Raw genomic sequence first — 18,124 nt, forward strand, 5'->3', positions numbered from 1 at the left:
GCCTGTTCAACATGTCTGACATTGAGGAAAGTCAATGTTCTATGTGTTTAGAAGCCATTGTGGAACCCCCTCTTAAGATGTGTCCCTCATGTCTTGAAAGGGCCCTACATTGCAAAGAACATATTTTAAGTGATAAAAGTATGTCTAGGGATGATTCTCAGTCTGAAGAGAATATGGGGGGGCGACATTGACTCCCTGCAGGAATTTGTGGCTGATTTGAATGTGTCTACTAGACACATCAAATTTAAATTGACCTTTAGTGAGGAGTCAGTGGCTTTCCTAGACACTAAGGTAATCAAAGATGGGAGGACATTAAAAATTGACCTATATAGGAAAGAGAGTGACAGAAATAGTCTTCTGAGGTATGAAAGTGCCCACCCCTCCCATTTGATCAATAGCCTTCCTAGGAGCCAACTCCTGAGGGTCAAGAAAATTGTCTCAGGTGACAGTACAGCACATACCAGATTACTTGAAATGGGTAGATTATTTATTGAGAGAGGTTTCCCCAAACAACTTATCCAGAAACAGATAGAAGAAGTCAGTGAAATTCCTAGACATTCTATCCTGAGAGGCAATACAACAAAGCAGAAACAAGATAACAAACGTATGGTCTTTGTCTCACAATTCAACCCTCTTAGCAAAAACATTAACAACATTATTAGGAAACACTGGTCTGTTATTAAAGACCTTAACCCTCAAATTATAGAATTTGAATTACCACCTATGCCAGCTTATAGAAGGTGTAAAAACCTAAGGGATAGATTAATAAGAGCAGACTTAGGCTCTAGTAAGAAACAGACACAGACATATATATCTACACCAAAATTTGGATGTTTCCCATGCTTAGGGTGTTGTAATTGCAATAATGTAATTAGAGGTGACTGTTTCTTGCATCCCCTGACCGTCAAGAAATATAAAATCCCTGGTTACTTTACATGTAACTCAGAGTATGTGATTTACTTAATCAAATGTCCATGCTCAAAGATTTACATAGGTGAGTCTACACGTAGGGTAAGGGATAGAATTGTTGAACACAAATCTAACATAAGATGTGGGAATAGGGACTCTCCAGTCTCTAACCATTTCTTGCAGGCAGGCCATACTATCTCCCAATTGAGATTCCAGGTCATAGAACAGATCAGGAGGCCTAGGAGAGGTGGGGATAGACAATCTATACTCAAAAGCAGAGAGACATTTTGGATTTATACATTACAAACTCTTGCCCCTCTAGGAATGAATAAGGAAATAGATTGGCAAGTAACGCTGTGAATATACTGTATTAATATGTTATACAAAGATCTGGATATGTTGTTATAAGTGAGGTGATAATGTAGATATATTGTTTCTGTAACATTTGTTTCTTGCGATATTATAATACCGTAAACTGATGTTTTTATAATGTATATATTTATATTTTGTCTTATAGGTCACTATAGAAGTTTAAAATGAAGTACCTTTGTCCACTTAGAGGGAGTTTGAGAATCATACTATGTTTGGTATATGAAAGTATTAACTATAAGGGTACACACCCACACAGGTATTTGTAACCCCTCCCCATATAGCTATTTAAACAGTGTATTTAGCTACTTCTTTATACAACATGATTAAGGTCAGTTGATGACCGAAACGTCGTTGTCTTTCTGTATGTTTCATCATTAAAAGCAGTTAAAATTTCCTAAAGTGTGGTGCTGCTGCTCTTTTCTACAATAGAGAATCAGGTTATGCCATCCAATTCTCCCCAAGTGTCACAACCTATAACGCCCACTCAAGCGACACCAAGTACATCTAGTGCGTCTAATTCTTTTACCCTGCAAGATATGGCTGCAGTTATGTCTACTACCCTTACAGAGGTATTATCTAAACTGCCAGGTTTACAGGGTAAGCGCAGTAGGTCCGGTACTAGAGTAAATGCTGAGCCCTCGGACGCTTTATTGGCCATCTCCGATGTACCTTCACAGTGTTCTGAGTTGGGGGTAGGGGAATTGCTGTCTGAGGGAGAACTTTCAGACTCAGGAAATGTGTTCCCTCAAACAGACTTGGACGTGATGGCCTTTAAATTTAAGCTGGAACACCTCATTTTTTTGCTTCTTATGTGGTGGTTGTCACAGGATCATCTGTCCCAAGGAATGTTCCTTAGAACCGCCAGAAGGGACCCTAGCACTTTTATGAAAATTCTGGGAGCTGTTGCCAACCCGAAAGGGAGGGCCACAAACTGGTAATGTTTGTCCAGGAAGGCGAACCTGAGAAACTGGTGATGATCTTTGTGGAAAGGAATGTGAAGATACGCATCCTTCAAGTCTGCGGTGATCATATATTGACCCTCCTGGATCATTGGTAAAATTGTTCGTATGGTCTCCATCTTGAACGATGGGAAATTTGTTTAGACATTTGAGATCTAAAATTGGTCTGAAGGTTCCCTCTTTTTTGGGAACCACAAACAGATTTGAGTAAAATCCCTGCCCCTGTTCTAGTTTTGGAACTGGACAAATTACACCCATGGTATAGAGGTCTTCTACACAGCGTAAGAACGCCTCTCTTTTTGTCTGGTCTACAAACGTGAAAGATGAAATCTCCCTCTTGGGAGAAAATCCTTGAATTCTAGTCCATACCCCTGGGTCATGATTTCTAATGCCCAGGGATCCTGAACGTCCCTTGCCCAAGCCTGAGCGAAGAGAGAAAGTCTGCCCCCTACTAGATCCGGTCCCGGATCGGGGGCTGCCCCTTCATGCTGTCTTGGTAGCAGCAGCGGGCTTTTTGGCCTGTTTACCTTTATTCCAGGTCTGGTTAGGTCTCCAGACTGACTTGGATTGTGCAAAATTCCCCTTCTGCTTTGTGGCGGAGGAGGAAGGAGAGGGTTCCGCCTTTAAAGTTTCGAAAGGAGCGAAAATTATTTTGCTTATCCCTCATTTTAACGGTCTTGTCCTGAGGCAGGGCATGACCTTTACCTCCAGTAATGTCGAAAATGAATTCCTTTAGTTCAGGCCCGAATAGAGTCTTACCTTTAAAACGAATAGCTAAAAGTTTAGATTTTGATGACACATCAGCAGACCAAGACTTAAGCCATAATGCTCTACACGCTAGAATGGCAAAGCCTGCATTTTTAGCCGCTAATTTAGCCATTTGAAAAGCGGCATCCGTAATAAAAGAATTAGCTAGCTTGAGAGCCTTAATTCTATCCAAAATATCATCTAATGGGGTCTCAACCTTAAGAGACTCCTCTAGAGCCTCAAACCAAAAAGCTGCTGCAGTAGTAACTGGAACAATGCATGCTATAGGTTGTAGAAGAAAACCATGGTGAATAAACAACTTCTTTAACAGACCCTCTAATTTTTTATCCATAGGATCTTTGAAACCATAACTGACCTCAATAGGTATAGTTGTACGCTTAGCCAGGGTAGAAATAGCACCCTCCACCTTAGGGACCGTCTGCCAGGAATCCCGAATGGTGTCAGATATGGGAAACATTTTCTTAAATGTAGGAGGGGGAGAGAACGGAATGCCTGGTCTATCCCATTCCTTAGTAGCAATGTCTGAAATCCTTTTAGGTACTGGAAAAACATTGGTGTAAGTAGGGACCTCTAGAAATTTTGCTTCTTCTGTGGCTATTTTTCGGAGAAAAGTTCTTCAAGCAGTGGTGCCTTCCGTTTAGGTATCTGTCTTGTCCCTCCCATTCATCTGTGTCCTGTTGCTTTGGTATTGTATCCCACAAGTAAGGATGAATCTGTGGACTAGTTGTATCTAGTAGAAGAAAAGGAAATGTATGCTTACCTGATAAATTGATTTATTCTACGATACGACGAGTCCACGGCCCTCCCTGTCATATTAGACAGATTATATTTTTGTTTTTCAAAACTTCAGTCACCTCTGCATCTTTTTTCTAAGTCGTCAGACTTTTCATCCGGGGGAGTGGGAGCTCCATCCGGAGGTGTTTGCGACATTGATCCGTCAATGGGGCATACCGGAATTGGATCTGATGGCATCTCGTCAGAATGCCAAACTTCCTTGTTACGGGTCCAGATCAAGGTATCCCCAAGCAGTACTGATAGATGCTCTAGCAGTACCTTGGTCGTTCAACCTGGCTTATGTGCTTCCTCCTTTTCCTCTCCTACCTTGTCTGATTGCCAGAATCAAACAGGAGAGGGCTTCGGTAATCTTTATATCGCCTGCGTGGCCACGCAGGACTGGGTATGCAGATCTGGTGGAAATGTCATCTCTGCCACCGTGGAAACTGCCACTGAGACAGGACTTTCTCATTCAAGGTCCGTTCCAACATCCAAATCTAATTTCTCTGCAGCTGATTGCCTGGAGATTGAACGCTTGATTTTATCTAAGCGGGGATTCTCTGAGTCGGTCATTGATACCTTGATTCAGCCTTGAAAGCCTGTCACTAGGAAAATTTACCATAAGATATGGCGTAAATATCTTTATTGGTGCGAATCCAAGGGCTACTCATGGAGTAGGATTAGGATTCCTAGGATTTTGCCTTTCTCCAAGAAGTTTTGGAGAATGTATTATCGGCTAGTTCCTTAAAGGGACAAATTTCTGCTTTGTCGATTTTACTACACAAGCATCTGGCGGATGTCCCAGACGTTCAGTCTTTTTGTCAGGCTTTATTTAGAATCAAGCCTGTGTTTAAACCTGTTGCTCTGCCATGGAGTTTGAATTTAGTTCTAAATGTACTTCAAGGGGTTCCTTTTGAACCCATGCATTCCATAGATATTAAGCTGTTATCTTGGAAAGTTTTGTTTTTAGTTGCTATCTCTTCTGCTCGAAGAGTTTCTGAGCTTTCTTTGTTACAATGTGACTCGCCTTATCTTATATTCCATTCTTTTAAGGTGGTTTTGCATACTAAATCCTGATTACTTCCTAAGGTTGTTTCAAATAAGAATATTAATCAGGAAATTTTTGTTCCTTCTCTGTGTCCTAATCCTTCTTCTAAGAAGGAGCGTCTGTTACATAACTTGGACGTGGTTCGTGCCTTGAAGTTTTACTTACAAGCGACCAAGGATTTCCGTCAAACATCTTCTCTATTTGTTGTTTATTCTGGAAAGCGTAGGGGGTCAAAAAGCTACGGCTACCTCTCTTTCTTTTTGGCTGAAAAGCATCATCCGTTTGGTATACGAGACTGCTGGACAGCAGCCTCCTGAAAAAAGTACAGCTCATTCTACTAGAGCGGTGGCTTCCACATGGGCTTTTAAAAACAATGCTTCTGTTGAACAGATTTGTAAGGCTGCGACTTGGTCCTCCCTTCATACCTTTTCCAAATTTTCCATATTTGATACTTTTGCTTCTTCTGAGGCTATTTTTGGGAGAAAAGTTCTTCAAGAAGTGGTGACTTCCGTTTAGGTATCTGTCTTGTTCCTCCCGTTTATCTGTGTCCTGTTGCTTTGGTATTGTATCCCACAAGTAAGGATGAATCCGTGGACTTGTCGTATGTAGTAGAAGAAAAGGAAATGTATGCTTACCTGATAAATTGATTTCTTCTACGATACGACAAGTCCACGGCCCTCCCTGTCAGATTAGACAGATTATATTTTTGTTTTTCAAAACTTCAGTCACCTCTGCACCTTTTAGCTTTTTTTTTTTTCTCTTCCTATACCTTCAGTCGAATGAATGGGGGTGGAGAGAAGGGAGAAGCTATATATACAGCTCTGCTGTGGTGCTCTTTGCCACTTTCTGTTAGCAGAGCAGAATTATTATTTTTATTTTTTTTTAAATCCCCAAAAAACTCTTATTTTAGTACTGGCAGACTTACTGCCAGTACTTAAGATGGCGGGGACAATTGTGGGGTGGGGGAGGGAAGAGAGCTGTTTGGGAGGGATCAAGGGGTGTGATGTGTCATGTGGGAGGTTGATACCTACACTAAAGCTAAAATTAACCCTACAAGCTCCCTAATTAACCCCTTCAATGCTGGGCATTATAGACGTGTGGTGCGCAGTGGCATTTAGCGGCCTTCTAATTACCAAAAAGCAAAGCCAAAGCCATATATGTCTGCTATTTCTGAACAAAGGGGATCCCAGAGAAGCTTTTACAATAATTTATGCCATAATTGCACAAGCTGTTTGTAAATAATTTCAGTGAGAAACCTAAAATTGTGAAAAATGTAACGCTTTTTTTTATTTGTTCGCATTTGGCGGTGAAATGGTGGCATGAAATATACCAAAATGGACCTAGATCAATACTTTGGGTTGTCTACTACATTATACTAAAGCTAAAATTAACCCTACAAGCTCCCTAATTAACCCCTTCAATGCTGGGCATAATACACGTGTGGTGCTCAGTGGCATTTAGCGGCCTTCTAAATACCAAAAAGCAATGCCAAAGCCATATATGTCTGCTATTTCTGACAAAGGGGATCCCAGAGAAGCATTTACAACCATTTATGCCATAATTGCACAAGCTGTTTGTAAATAATTTCAGTGAGAAACCTAAAGTTTGTGAAACAATTTGTGAAAAAGTGAACATTTTTTTTATTTGATCGCATTTGGTAGTGAGATGGTTGCATGAAATATACTAAAATGGGCCTAGATCAATACTTTGGGATGTCTTCTAAAAAAAAATATATACATGTCAAGGGATATTCAGGTATTCCTGAAAGATATCAGTGTCCCAATGTAACTAGCGCTAATTTTGAAAAAAAGTGGTTTGGAAATAGCAAAATGCTACTTGTATTTATTTCCCTATAACTTGCAAAAAAAAAAAAACAAAGAACATGTAAACATTGGGTATTTCTAAACTCAGGACAAAATTTAGAAACTATTTAGCATGGGTGTTTTTTGGTGGTTGTAGATGTGTAACAGATTTTGGGGTTCAAAGTTAGAAAAAGTGTGTTTTTTTCCATTTTTTCCTTATATTTTATAATTTTTTTATAGTAAATTATAAGATATGATGAAAATAATGGTATCTTTAGAAAGTCCATTTAATGGCGAGAAAAACGGTATATAATATGTGTGGGTACAGTAAATGAGTAAGAGGAAAATTACAGCTAAACACAAACACTGCAGAAATGTAAAAATAGCCTTGGTCCCAAACGGACAGAAAATGGAAAAGTGCTGTGGTCCTTAAGGGGTTAAGAAGGAAAACATAAATTATGCTTACCAGATAATTTCCTTTCCTTCTGTACAGGAAGAGTCCACAGCTCTCGCCCGTGTTCTTTGTTGGGCCGCACTAAATTTTAACTTGTTTTTCTGGCACCTTTTCACCTTGATATTTCTCCTACTATTCATTGTTTTGTTCCCTCAGCAGAATGACTGGGGGAGGATGGAACTGGGGGAGGTATTTAAGCCTTTGCCTTGGGTGTCTTTGCCTCCTCCTGTTGGCCAGGTTTTGTATTTCCCACAAGTAATGAATGCAGCTGTGTTCTCTCCCTGTACAGAAGGAAAGGAAATTATCTGGTAAGCATAATTTATATTTTTTCTATGTGAAGAACATTAAAATGTAAAATTTGAGTGACGCGCTTTAGGTTGTGAGCTGTAGGTCTAATGTGGTGAAGGGTTAGCACACATAGGCCCAACAGGAGTACACTAATTCTTCAAGTGCGCTAACGCGACATGAGTTATAATAAGGTGTGTTATGTATTTATTAAATATAAAATATTTAAAAATATTAATAATTAATGTAAATAATTAAAATAGATGTAGTAAAATATTCTAAAAAATCAACAGTATATATATATTTTACAGTAACTATATACATTTTTTATTTAATATTTACATAACCTGCCTTAAGATAACTAATTCTTATGCATATTTTACATTCTAATGTTCTTCAAATAGAATACAGGTATAAGTGTGTATATATATATATATATATATATATACACAAATATATATTTAAAATAAAAATAAGATTTGCCTGTATGTGAAGAACATTGGAATGTGAAATATTAATAACTCCTGATGGGTTAGTGTGCAAGCTATAAGTGTTTTTTACCTCCTAATATGAGGAGAGTCCACTGCATCATTCCTTACTGTTGGGAAATACTGAACCTGGCCACCAGGAGGAGGCAAAGACACCACAGCCAAAGGCTTAAATACTCCCCCTACTTCCCTCATATCCCAGTCATTCTTTGCTTTTTGTCACAGGAGCTTGGCAGAGAAGTGTCATAAGATTCATAGTAGTTCCTTATGAATGGTATCTACCCTTCAAAATGGGACTGGAGTTTTAAGTAGTCTTGTCAGCCTCTCAGTGAGAGCATTGACAGAAGTTAGAATCTGGAGATGCAGGGAGAGTCTTTCTGCAAACCCATCCAGACTCGTATTAACCGTTCCTAAGCAATCAGTGTTGACAAGTTTCATCACTCAAGTCCAATGTCAGGAGCAATGCTACAAGACTGTCAAACTTGATAAGGCTGTGTTTCTGTTCCATGGTAAGATCGGTTCCACGGTAAGATCGGTTCACTTTTTACTCATATAATAATGCCAGAAAACAGGGTCACAATGTGGCTCCTTTTATCTGTATGGAATCAAGGGTTAATATCTCCTGAGGGAGATTATTGAACAGTGGGGATTAATCACATAAGTTTATTTGATTATGCTGTGATATGTGTGAGATGGTTTTTGGGCTCAGGCAGATGTTGGAACGTACAGGTTTTACTCTCGTTTTTGGGAGCTGCGCAACATGAAAGGCTTGGCTTGCTTTTTTTTGCTATATAGCACGGGCGGTCCTGCATTGCGCACCATGTGACCGGGTGTGGTCACACTTATTTCCTCTTTCCTGACCGTGCAGTTTACCAGAGAAGAAGCGGTTTCTCTGTTTGGCCTGGGTCATAGGAGGTGGTGAGTGCCCCAGCCATTGGGGGTATAAAGGTGCCGTTTTTTCTTATTAATCAATAGTCTGCTTTGTAAGCGCAATCTATGGAGGATTATGATGCGTTAGAGGATACTCCCTCTTTACCTAAGTCTAATACCTGCCTATATTGTGAGGAAGCCGCAGTATACCCGCCCGATAACTATGTTCCACATGCCTTGATTAAGTAATCATGTCAAAGAAGGTTTATATGTTTGATACCACTGAGCCATCCACCTCTGAGGAGTCTCCATCACGTGAGGTGTGCATCCTACAGTCATCTCCTAATACACATGCAGCTTCCTGTAGCACTCCTAATCCTCCATCTGGAGAGGGCCTTTTACCGCCATACTTTACTGCGCAGTAACAAACGGCGGTGTCTGCAGCCTTTAGTGCTTTACCTCTCCCTGCAAAGCGCAAGCGAATAGTCAAATATTACTATCCTTCCAAGGGGTCATCACCTAGTTTATTGGATTTATCTGATACAAAATTATCCAATGATAAAGGCACCTCTGATACTTCCGAGGGCGCTCTTTCTGGGTCGGAATCTGCTGCCTCTAAACCTCCAGCTGCTGAGGAACCAGATTTTAGATTTAGGATTGAACATTTACGCTTTCTGTTGAATTCATTTTTGGCTACGTTAGAGGTTCCACAGCCCAAATTGCCTGAGGAACCTTTGATTCCTAAATTAGATAAGGTCTACGAGGACAGGGTTGTACCACAAACTTTCCCTGGTTCCTGTAAAGAGGGCGAACATTATTAAGAATGAAAGGATTGGTTCTTCCTTTTCCCCTTCATCTTCCTTTAAGAAATTGTTCCCGGTCCCAGACTCTCAATTGGAGTTGTGGGGTTCCATCCCCAAGGTGGATGGCATGGTCTCCATGCTTGCTAAACGCACTACTATCCTGCTTGAGGATAGTTAGTTGTTTAAAGAGCCCATGGATAAGAATATAGAAACTCTGTTAAGAAAGATGTTTCAACATACGGGATATTTGTTTCAACTGGCAGCAGCTGTTGCTGCGGTTGCTGGAGCAGCTACCTACTGGTGCGACTCCTTATCTGAGTTGATCAAGGTGGAGGGTCCCCTCGATGTGATCCAGTAAAGAATTTAGGCCTTACGGGTGGCTAATTCTTTTATTTATGATACAACTATGCAAATTATGCATATGACTTCAGGTTTTTCTGTTAAAGCCTGTAGGGCACTCTGGCTGAAGTCCTGGTCTGCGGACATGACTTCTAAGTCCAGACTTCTTTCGCTCCCCCTTAAGGGAAAGATTTTATTTGGTCCAGGCCTGGACTCAATTATCTCCACGGTTACCGGAGGCAATTGTGCCTTTTTATCACAGGATAAGAAGAACAAGCCTAACGGACAAATTTTCGTTTCTTTCATTCTAATAAATGCCAGCGTCAGCAGCATTCCACAAAGCCCGAGCAAAAGTCCTGGAATAAATCCAAGCATTCTTTCGTTCTAATAAATTCCAGCGTCAGCAGCACTCCGCAAAGCCGGCTCAGTCCTGGAATAAATCCAAGCAGAGCAAGAAGCCTGCCGAGACAAAGTCGGTATGAAGTCGGCATGAACTGTCGTTCTTTTCAGACGCTTGGTTTGGGGATGTGCAAAACCTGTGGGTCCTGGAGGTCATCGCTGAGGGATTCAAGATAGGTTGCAAGTCTCATCCACCCAGGGGCAGATTCCTCCTATCAAACCTGTCTTCAAAGCCAGAAAAGAGAGAAGCCTTTCTTGGGTGCGTGAGGGATCTCTCCTCCCTAGGAGTCATTGTCTCTGTACCTCTCGCAGAAATAGGTACTACTATACTATTCAAACCTTTTTGTGGTCCCAAAGAAGGGGGGAACTTTCCGCCCGATTCTTGACCTAAAGTGCTTAAATAAATTCATATCTGTCACCTCATTCAAGATGGAGACGATAAGGTCCATCCTTCCCTTAGTTCAGGAAGGACAGTTCATGACCACTATATATCTGAAAGATACTTACCTTCACGTTCCAATCCACAAGGAACACTTCAAGTTCCTAAGGTTTGCGTTCCTAGACCAGCACTTCCAGTTTATTGCACTTCTGTTTGGTCTAGCTACTGCTCCAAGGGTTTTTTTAAGAAGGCTCTAGGGGCTCTGCTAGAAGTTGCCAGAACCAGAAGTATTGCAGTAGCTCCATACTTGGACGATATTCTGGTTCAAGCACCAATATCCATGAGGATATTCCTAACAGACCAGAGACGTTACAAGCTAACTTCCGCTTTTCTTGCCCTCCAGACCTCCTTAAGGCCCTCTGTGGCTCGGTGTATGGAAGTGATTGGTCTCATGGTGTCCAGCATGGACATCATTCCTTTTGCCAGATTCCAACTCAGACCACTACAGCTGTGCATGCTGAGACAGTGGAACGGCAAACATTCAGATTTGTCTTAACAGATTTCTCTGGACAACCGGTCGAAAGAATCGTGATTCTGGTGGCTCTGTCCAGATCACCTGTCCCAAGGGACGTTCTTCTTGAGACCAACCTGGGAGATTGTGACTATGGACGCAAGCCTAACAGGATGGGGAGCTGTTTGGGGTGCCAGAAAGGCACAGGGCCTGTGGACTCGAGAGGAATCCTTCTTCCCGATCAACATTCTGGAACTTCGGGCAATCTTCAATGCTCTGAAGGCTTGGCCTCTTCTGGGTTCGTCCCAGTTTATCAGATTCCAATCAGACAACATATCCTTGGTGGCTTACATCAACCATCAGGGGGGAAACAAGAAGCTCCCTAGCAATGAGGGAAGTATCTCGGATTCTGGAGTGGGCGGAGGCCCACAACTGCTCGCTTTCAGCAATTCACTTTCTGGGTGTGGACAACTGGGAAGCGGATTTCCTCAGCAGACATATGTGTCACTTTCCAGGGATCCTAAAGCGGAGCTAAAAGATGCATTAGTAGTGCTTTGGAGGTTAAATCTGATTTACATTTTCTTGCTATAACCACTTCTTTCTTGTTTAGTGGCCCGCATCAAGCAAGAGCAGGCATCAGGGATTCTGGTTTCTCTGAGAGGGTTATTGATACTCTCATTCAGGCTCGTAAGCCTGTTACTCATCGCATCTATCATAAGGTGTGGAGAGCTTACTTATTCTGGTGTGAAGAGCGTGGTTTAGCCTGGCATAAGGTTAAGGCTGCCAGGATACTTTCTTTTCTCCAGGAGGGTCTGGGGAAGGGTCTTTCTGCCAGTTCCCTGAGGTGACAGATTTCGGCCCTATCTGTTTTGCTGCACAAGAGACTTGCAGGGCTGACTGATGTGCAATCTGATTAGGATCAGACCTGTGTTTAGATCTAATGCTCCACCTTGGAGTTTAAATCTTGTTCTTAAGTTTTTGAAACAGGCTTCGTTTGAGCCTATGCATTCGGTTGTCCTGGAAGGTTCTTTTTCTATTGGCTATTGCGTCGGCTCGCAGAGTTTCTGAAATAGCTGCCTTGCAATGTGAGCCACTGATAAGGCTGTCCTACGTACTTGCTTATGTTTTCTCCCTATGGTTGTGTCTGATCATAACATCAATCAGGAGATTGTGGTTCCTTCCTTGTGTCCTAAACCTTCTTCTTCAAAGGAATGTTTACTTCATAATCTGGATGTGGTTCGAGCTTTGAAGTTTTATCTTCAAGCTACTAAGGATTTTAGACAAACTTCCCTGTTTGTTATCTACTCTGGGAAGCGTAAGCGTCTGTAGGCTTCTTTGACTTCCTTATCTTTTTGTTTGAGGCGTGTTATACGCTTAGCTTACGAGTCAGCGGGACTTAGACCTCCTCAGAGGATTATGGCTCATTCCACTAGAGCGGTGGCTTCCTCTTGGGCCTTTAAGAACGAGGCCTCTATGGATGAGATTTGTAAGGCGGCTACCTGGTCCTCCTTACATACTTTTTCTAAATCCTACAAGTTTGACGTTTTTGCAGCTTTTGGGAGAAAGGATTTGCATGCTTTGGTGCCCTCAGATTAGGGTCTCTTTTACATACAAAGAGAGAAGCGCTCTACCAGGAAAGCACACAGCACAGTGTGCTTTTCACAGAGGAAAACTAGTTCTATGGCGATTTACCACCCAGGATCAGCCTCTTTTAGACCTCATAAGAAGGAAAACATAAATTATGCTTACCTGATAATTTAATTTCCTTCTGTATGAGGAGAGTCCATGGAGGAGAGTCCCCGTATACTCTGATGGGCAGACCAAAATTAATTTTTCTCTTCCGGCACAATTTATTATACCCTGATATTTCTCCTACTGTTCCTTGCTCCCTTGGCCTGATATTTCTCCTACTGTTCCTTGTTCCCTTGGCAGAATGACTGGGATATGAGGGAAGTAGGGGGAGTATTTAAGCCTTTGGCTGGGGTGTCTTTGCCTCCTGGTGACCAGCTTCAGCATTTCCCAACAGTAAGGACTGGTGCCGTGGACTCTCCTCATACAGAAGGAAATTAAATTATCAGGTAAGCATAATTTTATGTATTTTTTTATTTTGTTCTCTCCATTGAAGTCTATGGGGAGAATAAGTTAGCGGGTATCCAAAGTCCTGAAGTTAACATGTGTATGGTTTTACTTGAGTTCAATAGTTTTACTTTCAATTTGTAATCCCTTGTGCTAACCCATGTGCACAAACACCAAAATTGCTAAATAGCACACAACTTGTTATCTGGCCAATAACTTATAATATCTCAAATCAGCATCTGATCTAAAAAGACCTGCACTTTTTATTGTCATATAATCTTGTAAATAAATCCTGCTGTATATATCTATTTACAAAAAATATAATTCAGTACATTTCTGGTGTAATATAAATATGTACATTTATATGTTTGTCTAGTTGGCTGACTGCTAAAAATAGTAAATTACACCTATAGTATTCCTTTCACCTTGTGATTAATAATGGTGCAGGTAATGGCTTCTTAAATGATGTAGTGAGTTTTAACTCCATTAAAAATGTATACAGTATGTCAATAGACTACTGCAAATAAGATATAATGAATTGTAGCAACGAATAGACTTTTCACAACAAATCAATGGGTCTTATAAATCAGTAGGTTTACTCTATACTTTTTAAACTGTGTATAAAAATGAACCCCACCAAATGTAATGTTAATATAAGCAGAGATGCAGCAACAGTAACTTGACCAGTGGAGGAGTATAGAACCACAGACTGGACTTGTTGATGTTGGTTACCTGCATCTGGTAATCCAGCAGCATTGTGCCAGATGCACATTTTCTGGTTTAAAAGAAACATGTGAAGTCTACACATTGATGCTGGATGAAGACGGTTTTAAAGATTTACCACCATCTGAATATCTTAATGTTGCAGAGTATAAGTTGTGAGTCCTGAATGCTCTATCTAATGGATGTTCTAATGTGACCCAGACAGTGGGTGTCATCAAAGTAAGTAATTGTGCTGATGTTGTCTACCCACCAAATAGATTACATTCTGATATACTTTCAACCCAGAGCACTGATTAGAATATTTCATTTTGGAGGCTTTTTATCCAAATTAATACTTTATTTGAACACTTTTTATACTGTTTCCCACAGTGGAGTGTGTGTGTATATAATAATCAGTAAATAAGCACTCACTGGTCTTCAGCCGTCAAAGTATAGTGAATATTTTATTTAGTGACATTTCGGGACAAAACACAGTCCCTTCTTCGGAACTATACTTTGACGGCTGAAGACCAGTGAGTGCTTATTTACTGATTATATATTTGAATACTTATAGCACCCTGGTGGTTGTTGTTGTATGGGGAGAGTGTGCACACTAAACATTACCATAATATATATATTTATATATTTATTATATATACAGTATCTCACAAAAGTAAGTACACCCTCACATTTTTTTAAATATTTTATTATATATTTTCATGGGACAACACTGAAGACACTTTGCTACAATGTAAAGTAGTGAGTGTACAGCCTGTATAACAGTGTAAATGTGCTGTCCCCTCAAAATAGCTATCAATAACAAAAGTGACTATCAATAACAAAAGTGAGTACACCTCTAAGTGGAAATGTCCAAATTGGGCCCAATTAGCCATCTTCCCTCCCCGGTGTCATGTGTTACAAGGTCTCAGGTGTGAATGGGGAGCAGGTGTGTTAAACCTGGGGTTATCGCTCTCACACTCTCTCATACTGGTCACTGGAAGTTCAACATGGCAAAGAAAGGATCTGAAAAAAAAGAATTGTTGCTCTACATAAAAATGGCCTAGGCTATAAGAAGATTGCAAGACACTGAAACTGAGCTGCAGCACGGTGGACAAGACCATACAGCGGATTCACAGAACAGGTTACACTCAGAACAGTCCTCGTCATGGTCGACCAAAGAAGTTGAGTGCATGTGCTCAGCGTCATATCCAGAGGTTGTCTTTAGGAAATAGAAGTATGAGTGCTGCCAGTATTGCTGCAGAGGTTGAAGGGGTGGGGGGGGTCAGCCAGTCAGTGTTCAGACAATACACCGCACACTGCATCAAATTGGACTGTATGGCTATCGTCCCAGAAGAAAGTCTCTTCTAAAGATGATGCACAAGAAAGCCTGCAAACAGTTTGCTGAAGACAAGCAGACTAAGGACATGAATAACTAGAACCATGTCCTGTGGTCTGATGATACCAAGATAAACTTATTTGGTTCAGACGGTGTCAAGCGTGTGTGGCGGCAACCAGGTGAGGAGTACAAAGACAAGTGTGTCTTGCCTACAGTCAAGCATGGTAGTGGGAGTGTCATGGTCTGGGCCTGCATGAGTGCTGCTTACACTGGAGAGCTACAGTTCATTGGGGGAACTATGAATGTCAACACGTACTGTGACATACTGAAGCAGAGCATGATCCCCTCCCTTCAGAGACTGTGCTACAGCTGGGCAGTATTTCAACATGATAACGACCCCAAACACACCTCCAAGATTACCACTGCCTTGTTAAGGAAGCTGGGGGTAAAGGTGATGGACTGGTCAAGCATGTCTCCAGACCTAAACCCTATTGAGCATCTGTGGGGCATCCTTAAATGGAAGGTGGGGAAGCACAAGGTCTCTAACATCCAACAGCTCTGTGATGTCGTCATGGAGGAGTGGAAGAGGACTCCAGTGGCAACCTGTGAACCTATGGTAAAGTCCATGCCCAAGAGAGTTAGGGCAGTGCTGGAAAATAATGGTGGCCACACAAAATATTGACACTTTGGGCACAATTTGGACATTTCCACTTAGGGGTTTTTTGACAATGGTTTAGACATTAATCGCTGTGTGTTGCTATTTTGAGGGGACAGCAAATTTACACTGTTATACAGGCTGTACACTCACTAATTTACATTGTAGTAAAGTGTAATTTCTTCAGTGTTGTCACATGAAAAGATATAATAAAATATTTTTAAAAATGTTAGGGGTATACTCACTTTTGTGAGATACTGTGTATCTATATATCGCTTGTACAATATTTTTTAATCACATTACTGTTATATATATTGTGTATGTCTTTTCTATTTCTTAATGTATGCACATTTATTTTATATATATTTTTATAATGTGATTTTATAAATTAAACATAAAAGTATTTATTATCCCAATCACACTTTGGCCTTCTGTGGCACTTCCAATTTTTTTTGTGGATCAGAACTTTGTGGACACCTTACCATCATACAAATACAAGCTTTTTGGTCATACCATTAGAGAACCATGGGCATTAATATGGAGTCCCCCCTTTGTGGTTTTAACAACAGTAGGAATTTGTGCTCATTCAGCCAAAAGAGCATTTGTGAGGTCAGGCACTAATGCTAGACGAAAAGGTCTTGCTCACAATCAGCATTTAATTTCATCCTCAGTGTGTTGAGGTCAAGCCATTAGATTTCCTTCACATCATGGACCTTGCTTTGTTAAGAGGCAGCAGCACAATAACCTTATACCATTTATTGGCACTCACAAATCATATGACTAAGGGGTAACTCCTGAAACCTTGTGATTGTTGGGTGCCAATAAATGGTATAAGGTAATTGTGATGCCGTATTTGTGGATTTATTTGAATTGAGGGGATTGCCGTCTTCCCTGCAGCATGCATAGAACTCAAGGTGTGCTGGACTATTTGTGATTTTTTTTGTGTACCTGTTAACAATGGGTATTACTGAAACACCTAAACTTAAGTGTTGCCAACAAAGTTTTGGATATATATCTGTACGTGAGTATTGGGATCATACGACCACTGCTTCTTAACTTGTGGTAAGTACATGGAGTCCACAAGATACTTAGATAAAATAACAGTTAATCAGGAACTTCCTACCTTTTAGAACTTTGATACGTATAATTATTAAAAGTTACTCAAAAGTTGTGTATAAATACACCGAACAACTTGTTAAGGGGTAAGTCTCTATTTTGTAGCAAACTCCTTAAATACTGTCTCTATGGAGATACAGTGTTAGATCACATGATTTTCCCTTCTTGGTGATGTAAGAAAACAATCCAGCATAGGTTTCACCTAATACAGTGGCTTTCTGAAAAATACAATCCGAATCCATCCATTGGTTATAAAAGTCCAGAGAACAATAGCAGATGACACCTTGCCATATGGACTGGGGGCTGTATTATCACACTTTATGATTGATGGCACAGAAAGACAGATAGCATTTGCTTCTAGATTAATCACTCAGACTGAAAAAAATGCACAAATAGACTGAGAAGCATTGGCCATAGTTTGGGCCGTAAAAAAAAAATATTTATCTGTATTGGCGTATGTTCACACTAATAACTGATCACAAGCCCTTATTATTAATATTCAGCCCAAGCAAAGGAATTTCAATAGCTACAGCTAGCCGGTTACAGAGTTAGGCACTATTTTTAAGTGGCTATGTTTATGACATCAGATACCAGTAGTAAAAAAAACTGAAACCATATTTTAACCGAAGGATGGAAATCATATTAATAGATGATTGTCATTCCTGAAAAACGTCTTCTGTAATTATAAGAATTAAGTAAAAAGCTAGAAGTCACTTCTGGTGGCTGGGAATGGATGTGGGTATAGATAAATGTATGAATAATTGTAAGGGTTGGAACCAGGTGAAAAGAAACCTACCTAAATATTGCATACAACCTTGGCCATTGGTAGAAAAAACGTTTGGCAGGTCAAAGTTATTTGGTTATAATTGATGCACATTCTAAATGGCCAAAGGATTGCCTATGTCAACAACAACATCAGTCAATACAATTAAAGTACTATGGGGATTGTTTTCTCAGTTTGGATTACCAAACACACTGGTATCAGATAATGGTCCTCAATTTGTTTCTACAGAGTTGAACACATTTCTGGCTGAGTATGGAATCAAAGAGTTAATAATGGCTCCTTATCACCGTGAGTC

This window comes from Bombina bombina, chromosome 5 (assembly GCF_027579735.1).
Source record: "Bombina bombina isolate aBomBom1 chromosome 5, aBomBom1.pri, whole genome shotgun sequence".
Lineage (NCBI taxonomy): Eukaryota > Metazoa > Chordata > Amphibia > Anura > Bombinatoridae > Bombina > Bombina bombina.